This window comes from Pseudophryne corroboree, chromosome 3, assembly GCF_028390025.1.
Source record: "Pseudophryne corroboree isolate aPseCor3 chromosome 3, aPseCor3.hap2, whole genome shotgun sequence".
In the NCBI taxonomy this organism is placed as follows: Eukaryota; Metazoa; Chordata; class Amphibia; order Anura; family Myobatrachidae; genus Pseudophryne; species Pseudophryne corroboree.
In genome coordinates, this window is record NC_086446.1 from 557,108,148 (window position 1) to 557,116,881 (window position 8,734).

General features: G+C 44.9%; 2 pseudogenes; one reads left to right on the plus strand and one right to left on the minus strand.

Annotated features, from left to right (window-relative positions):
• Positions 1-270: 270 nt before the first annotated feature.
• LOC134897775 (5S ribosomal RNA) lies at positions 271-389 on the minus strand (annotated as a pseudogene).
• Positions 390-1,811: 1,422 nt separating this feature from the next.
• On the plus strand, positions 1,812-1,930 carry LOC134896617 (5S ribosomal RNA; annotated as a pseudogene).
• The last annotated feature ends 6,804 nt before the right edge of the window (positions 1,931-8,734 follow it).

An 8,734-nucleotide genomic window follows, 5' to 3' on the forward strand; every position in this document is an offset into this window, starting at 1 on the left:
ATCACTACTGTCTGCCATGCTTGGATAATTAATTGTAAATTATACTGCATATAGTAGGTTCACAGTTTGATCCTGGTATATAATTTGATAAAATATAATGATGAGAGAATATCCGTCACACACCTGAGCCTAAATGATAAAACAAGACGTCTATTGAATCAGACAATAAGGGTCGTCAAAAAGGAGGTGATAAGTGGTAAGAATACCGGCAAGAAAAATTAGAAAGGTGTGAATCTGCTGTCAGTGTTAAACACTGGACATAGTAATCATACTCTACTACACCGGATCTTCCTCAGGAGTCTCCTACCTGAGTACTGATTCAGCCCAACACTGATTAGCTTCCAAGATCGGATGAATTCAGGCGTTTCCAGTGTGGTATGATAGTAGGGTAATATATGGTGATTTTTGTCACTACGGAGTCACTGATGAGAGTTCACGGTAAAAATGAAAAAGACAAAACAGGAAAGTGAAGTAAAAAGGAAACGGATGGATCTGCTGCCAACGTTTAGACAGAGACGGATGACTCTGAATCGTTGGTGAGAGTCCGGAAAAATAGAAAAGACATAAAAGAGAGTGTTGTTAATATAAGAATTTGGCATAGGTACTAAAGAAAATCCTGTTGAGAATTATTGTGTATGATATCAGTGTATAATGAACACAGAATCAAACAACTTGTTAGGTTAGAAGTTATCGCTGTAATAGGTCTTTAGAAAAGATGGAAAAAGTACTTAATTAGCCATTAATAGCTACAGAGACTATGGCTGATGGAAAAAAATGATAGAAAGAATGTCAATGATTCACATGAGAAAGAGGAGACAAGGTGTGCGTATTACATATATCCACTCAAATGAACTCCTAATGTCACACAGATATATAGTTTCAATGAGTGAGAAAAACACAATGGAGACAAGAATTGCTATTATAGAGTAATAGCAATTAGGGCTGCAGTGAGGTACTGTTGCAATATGCTTGAAGTAGGCTAAGATATCATGTGTCTGATCAACAAATCAAAACATTGTTGCCAAAATGTAATCCTGCAACACACTTGCTAAATGCATGTGTACGCTCAGGTTAGAATCACTTTAGTTAATATATGAAAGAAACGATGCCCTGCTAGTGAGAAAATAGCGTATTACCCGGTATTAATATATAATGAAAAACTAACGTAATAACCAGTATTACTATATAACGCTTATATATTGGTCTCCCGTAGCGGCGGTCCCTTCATAAATGCATTAGGTATATCGTTTACCAATATGGGTGTTGTGCCGCGGCAGAGGCTGGATTCAGCATAGTGGGATCTTTTGTTCCCCGGAGACTAGCACTCAGCGCCCGACTGGGACGGATCGGTCCTGAAGATCAGTCCGGGCGGGTGAACAGCAGGATGGTTGAATCAAGGGCAGGACGGCTCTAACAGAAGACGACTCCAGCGGGAGACGGCGGGCGGAACAGTTCGTACCAGTGGTCAGCAGGGCAGGCGTGCAGGGAGACCAATATATAAGCGTTATATAGTAATACTGGTTATTACGTTAGTTTTTCATTATATATTAATACCTAATTGCTATTACTCTATAATAGCAATTCTTGTCTCCATTGTGTTTTTCTCACTCATTGAAACTATATATCTGTGTGACATTAGGAGTTCATTTGAGTGGATATATGTAATACGCACACCTTGTCTCCTCTTTCTCATGTGAATCATTGACATTCTTTCTATCATTCTTTTTACTTCACTTTCCTGTTTTGTCTTTTTCATTTTTTCCGTGAACTCTCATCAGTGACTCCGTAGTGACAAAAATCACCATATATTACCCTACTATCATACCACACTGGAAACGCCCGAATCCATCCGATCTTGGAAGCTAATCAGTGTTGGGCTGAATCAGTACTCAGGTAGGAGACTCCTGAGGAAGATCCGGTGTAGTAGAGTATGATTACTATGTCCAGTGTTTAACACTGACAGCAGATTCACACCTTTCTAATTTTTCTTGCCGGTATTCTTACCACTTATCACCTCCTTTTTGACGACCCTTATTGTCTGATTCAATAGACGTCTTGTTTTATCATTTAGGCTCAGGTGTGTGACGGATATTCTCTCATCATTATATTTTATCAAATTATATACCAGGATCAAACTGTGAACCTACTATATGCAGTATAATTTACAATTAATTATCCAAGCATGGCAGACAGTAGTGATTTGTAAATTGTCACTAACCTTTATTGTTAAATTTTGGTATTATCATTAATTGTGTGATCTACAATTAACCAAACTACCGATATATTTTACTAGGAATTTAATAAAACATAATTAATTTTATCTTCTCTCCATGATTCATTGATTTCCTTTTGATACAAAGAGTGCACCCACAAAAGAGTCTTTTCTTTCTCCTTCTGTGTCTTTAGAATTTTTAGTATTGTATAGCCCTTCCTCCATAGAGCGGGATACAGGGAGACTCACCACACTTCCATATCCATCAAATATGCTTGCAAGACGCTGAGTGGATTCAGACGCTACTGGTGTACACTGCCGTTCTGATAACTGATAAGCGACATGGATGCTCACTAACGGACACGGACGCTCAGTAAATGCCACGTGTATGCAGACGCTAAGGCCTGCGACTCGGTCTGGCAATCTCTAGTGTACACAACCGCAGTGTCTAAGCTGCGACAGAGTACCCTCGTGGTACCGTCTGAGACGGAAGTGAGGTCATTCAGTTCATGGATAAGAGACGCGCGGAAACTGGTCATGAACTTGGGGGAGGGGCGGCCAGGAGAGCGTCTAAATCCCCCTGTTGACTTAAACTCTAAGGATCGCGGCCTCTACCTAGTCTTGGCGCCTATGATCCACTAAAGCATAGCGCTGTCGCACCTGAGAGTGTTCGGCGCATCAACACACTGTTTGTAGTCTCCCCCAAATGCAGTGTAGCTGTGTCCGGACCCCCTAGTAAGAGGAAATCCATAAACTTACCTTCTCCCCATGCTCCGGCCACAGCCTGGTTACGTCTGCTGGACCTGCTAGAACATCCAACACAGATGCCCGTCGAGACAGCACTGTACCGCGAAGGTAAGCGTTGTTGCGACCCGGTGGGGAGTTGTTGGAGCGACTCTTTCTAGTATGCGTTTAAGACGCTATTAAGAAAAATCACTAAAAAAACATAGTAAGACTATAAAAATAAGATTTTAAACCTACCGGTAAATCTTTTTCTCCTAGTCCGTAGAGGATGCTGGGGACTCCGTAAGGACCATGGGGTATAGACGGGCTCCGCAGGAGACATGGGCACTATAAAGAACTTTAGATGGGTGTGCACTGGCTCCTCCCTCTATGCCCGTCCTCCAGACCTCAGTTAGAGAACTGTGCCTAGAGGAGACGGACAGTACGAGGTAAGGACTTTTGTTAATCTAAGGGCAAGATTCATACCAGCCCACACCATCCACACTGTATAACCTGGAATATACGCAACCAGTCAACAGTATGAACAAAAACAGCATCAGCCAAAGACTGATCTCAACTATAACATAACCCTTATGTAAGCAGTAACTATATACAAGCCTTGCAGAAATATGTCCGCACTGGGACGGGCGCCCAGTAGAGATGAGCGGGTTCGGTTCCTCGGAATCCGAACCCGCCCGAACTTCAGCTTTTTTTACACGGATCCGAGCGACTCGGATCTTCCCGCCTTGCTCGGTTAACCCGAGCGCGCCCGAACGTCATCATGACGCTGTCGGATTCTCGCGAGGCTCGGATTCTATCGCGAGACTCGGATTCTATATAAGGAGCCGCGCGTCGCCGCCATTTTACACGTGCATTGAGATTCATAGGGAGAGGACGTGGCTGGCGTCCTCTCCGTTTAGAGAAGAAATAGATAGGAGAGTGAGAGTGAGACAGTGACACTTCATTTACTGGAGCTTAGGAGGAGTACTCAGACAGAGAGTGCAGAATTTTGCTGATAGTATTAGTTAGTTATACTAGTGACAGAGTGAGACAGTGACACTTCATTTACTGGAGCTTAGGAGGAGTACTCAGACAGAGAGTGCAGAATTTTGCTGATAGTATTAGTTAGTTATACTAGTGACTGACCAGTGACCACCAGTGCAGTTTTATATTATTTAATATAATCCGTTCTCTGCCTGAAAAAACGATACACAGTGACTCAGTCACATACCATATCTGTGCTCAGCCCAGTGTGCTGCTGCATCATCTATGTATAATATCTGACTGTGCTCACACAGCTTAATTGTGGGGGAGACTGGGGAGCAGTTAGGTTATAGCAGGAGCCAGGAGTACATATTAAAATTAAACAGTGCACACTTTTTTTCTGCAGGAGTGCCACTGCCAGTGTGACTGACCAGTGACCTGACCACCAGTATATAGTATACTATATTGTATTGTGAATGTCTGCCTGTAAAAGTTAAACACACGTCGTGTGACTTGTGTGGTGTTTTTTTATTCTATAAAATAAAAAACTCATTCTGCTGACAGACAGTGTCCAGCAGGTCCGTCATTATATAATATATACCTGTCCGGCTGCAGTAGTGATATATATATATTTTTTATATCATTATTTATCATCCAGTCGCAGCAGACACAGTACGGTAGTTCACGGCTGTAGCTACCTCTGTGTCGGCACTCGGCAGTCCATCCATAATTGTATACCACCTACCCGTGGTTTTTTTTTTCTTTCTTCTTTATACATACTACATCTCATTATCATCCAGTCTATATTAGCAGCAGACACAGTACAGTACGGTAGTCCACGGCTGTAGCTACCTCTGTGTCGGCACTCGGCAGTCCGTCCATAATTGTATACCACCTACCCGTGGTTTTTTTTTCTTCTTTATACATACTACATCTCATTATCAACCAGTCTATATTAGCAGCAGACACAGTACGGTAGTCCACGGCTGTAGCTACCTCTGTGTCGGCACTCGGCAGTCCATCCATAATTGTATACCACCTACCCGTGGTTTTTTTTTCTTTCTTCTTAATACATACTACATCTCATTATCATCCAGTCTATATTAGCAGCAGACACAGTACAGTACGGTAGTCCACGGCTGTAGCTACCTCTGTGTCGGCACTCGGCAGTCCATCCATAATTGTATACCACCTACCCGTGGTTTTGTTTTCTTTCTTCTTTATACATACTACATCTCATTATCATCCAGTCTATATTAGCAGCAGACACAGTACAGTACGGTAGTCCACGGCTGTAGCTACCTCTGTGTCGGCACTCGGCAGTCCGTCCATAATTGTATACCACCTACCCGTGCTTTTTTTTTTCTTTCTTCTTTATACATACTACATCTCATTATCATCCAGTCTATATTAGCAGCAGACACAGTACAGTACGGTAGTCCACGGCTGTAGCTACCTCTGTGTCGGCACTCGGCAGTCCATCCATAATTGTATACCACCTACCCGTGGTTTTTTTTTCTTTCTTCTTTATACATACATACTACATCTCATTATCATCCAGTCTATATTAGCAGCAGACACAGTACAGTACAATAGTCCACGGCTGTAGCTACCTCTGTGTCGGCACTCGGCAGTCCATCCATAATTGTATACTAGTATCCATCCATCTCCATTGTTTACCTGAGGTGCCTTTTAGTTGTGCCTATTAAAATATGGAGAACAAAAATGTTGAGGTTCCAAAATTAGGGAAAGATCAAGATCCACTTCCACCTCGTGCTGAAGCTGCTGCCACTAGTCATGGCCGAGACGATGAAATGCCAGCAACGTCGTCTGCCAAGGCCGATGCCCAATGTCATAGTACAGAGCATGTCAAATCCAAAACACCAAATATCAGTAAAAAAAGGACTCCAAAACCTAAAATAAAATTGTCGGAGGAGAAGCGTAAACTTGCCAATATGCCATTTACCACACGGAGTGGCAAGGAACGGCTGAGGCCCTGGCCTATGTTCATGGCTAGTGGTTCAGCTTCACATGAGGATGGAAGCACTCAGCCTCTCGCTAGAAAACTGAAAAGACTCAAGCTGGCAAAAGCACCGCAAAGAACTGTGCGTTCTTCGAAATCCCAAATCCACAAGGAGAGTCCAATTGTGTCAGGTGCGATGCCTGACCTTCCCAACACTGGACGTGAAGAGCATGCGCCTTCCACCATTTGCACGCCCCCTGCAAGTGCTGGAAGGAGCACCCGCAGTCCAGTTCCTGATAGTCAGATTGAAGATGTCAGTGTTGAAGTACACCAGGATGAGGAGGATATATGTGTTGCTGGCGCTGGGGAGGAAATTGACCAGGAGGATTCTGATGGTGAGGTGGTTTGTTTAAGTCAGGCACCCGGGGAGACACCTGTTGTCCGTGGGAGGAATATGGCCGTTGACATGCCTGGTGAAAATACCAAAAAAATCAGCTCTTCGGTGTGGAAGTATTTCACCAGAAATGCGGACAACATTTGTCAAGCCGTGTGTTCCCTTTGTCAAGCTGTAATAAGTAGGGGTAAGGACGTTAACCACCTCGGAACATCCTCCCTTATACGTCACCTGCAGCGCATTCATAATAAGTCAGTGACAAGTTCAAAAACTTTGGGCGACAGCGGAAGCAGTCCACTGACCAGTAAATCCCTTCCTCTTGTAACCAAGCTCACGCAAACCACCCCACCAACTCCCTCAGTGTCAATCTCCTCCTTCCCCAGGAATGCCAATAGTCCTGCAGGCCATGTCACTGGCAATTCTGACGAGTCCTCTCCTGCCTGGGATTCCTCCGATGCATCCTTGCGTGTAACGCCTACTGCTGCTGGCGCTGCTGTTGTTGCTGCTGGGAGTCGATGGTCATCCCAGAGGGGAAGTCGTAAGCCCACTTGTACTACTTCCAGTAAGCAATTGACTGTCCAACAGTCCTTTGCGAGGAAGATGAAATATCACAGCAGTCATCCTGCTGCAAAGCGGATAACTGAGGCCTTGACAACTATGTTGGTGTTAGACGTGCGTCCGGTATCCGCCGTTAGTTCATAGGGAACTAGACAATTTATTGAGGCAGTGTGCCCCCGTTACCAAATACCATCTAGGTTCCACTTCTCTAGGCAGGCGATACCGAGAATGTACACGGACGTCAGAAAAAGACTCACCAGTGTCCTAAAAAATGCAGTTGTACCCAATGTCCACTTAACCACGGACATGTGGACAAGTGGAGCAGGGCAGGGTCAGGACTATATGACTGTGACAGCCCACTGGGTAGATGTATGGACTCCCGCCGCAAGAACAGCAGCGGCGGCACCAGTAGCAGCATCTCGCAAACGCCAACTCTTTCCTAGGCAGGCTACGCTTTGTATCACCGCTTTCCAGAATACGCACACAGCTAAAAACCTCTTACGGCAACTGAGGAAGATCATCGCAGAATGGCTTACCCCAATTGGACTCTCCTGTGGATTTGTGGCATCGGCCAACGCCAGCAATATTGTGTGTGCATTAAATATGGGCAAATTCCAGCACGTCCCATGTTTTGCACATACCTTGAATTTGGTGGTGCAGAATTTTTTAAAAAACGACAGGGGCGTGCAAGAGATGCTGTCGGTGGCCAGAAGAATTGCGGGACACTTTCGGCGTACAGGCACCACGTACAGAAGACTGGAGCACCACCAAAAACTACTGAACCTGCCCTGCCATCATCTGAAGCAAGAAGTGGTAACGAGGTGGAAATCAACCCTCTATATGCTTCAGAGGTTGGAGGAGCAGCAAAAGGCCATTCAAGCCTATACAATTGAGCACAATATAGGAGGTGGAATGCACCTGTCTCAAGTGCAGTGGAGAATGATTTCAACGTTGTGCAAGGTTCTGATGCCCTTTGAACTTGCCACACGTGAAGTCAGTTCAGACACTGCCAGCCTGAGTCAGGTCATTCCCCTCATCAGGCTTTTGCAGAAGAAGCTGGAGGCATTGAAGAAGGAGCTAAAAGGGAGCGATTCCGCTAGGCATGTGGGACTTGTGGATGCAGCCCTTAATTCGCTTAACAAGGATTCACGGGTGGTCAATCTGTTGAAATCAGAGCACTACATTTTGGCCACCGTGCTTGATCCTAGATTTAAAACCTACCTTGGATCTCTCTTTCCGGCAGACACAAGTCTGCTGGGGTGCAAAGACCTGCTGGTGACAAAATTGTCAAGTCAAGCGGAACGCGACCTGTCAACATCTCCTCCTTCACATTCTCCCGCAACTGGGGGTGCGAGGAAAAGGCTCAGAATTCCGAGCCCACCCGCTGGCGGTGATGCAGGGCAGTCTGGAGCGACTGCTGATGCTGACATCTGGTCCGGACTGAAGGACCTGACAACGATTACGGACATGTCGTCTACTGTCACTGCATATGATTCTCTCAACATTGAAAGAATGGTGGAGGATTATATGAGTGACCGCATCCAAGTAGGCACGTCACACAGTCCGTACTTATACTGGCAGGAAAAAGAGGCAATTTGGAGGCCCTTGCACAAACTGGCTTTATTCTACCTAAGTTGCCCTCCCACAAGTGTGTACTCCGAAAGAGTGTTTAGTGCCGCCGCTCACCTTGTCAGCAATCGGCGTACGAGGTTACATCCAGAAAATGTGGAGAAGATGATGTTCATTAAAATGAATTATAACCAATTCCTCCGCGGAGACATTGACCAGCAGCAATTGCCTCCACAAAGTACACAGGGAGCTGAGATGGTGGATTCCAGTGGGGACGAATTGATAATCTGTGAGGGGGATGTACACGGTGATATATCGGAGGATGATGATG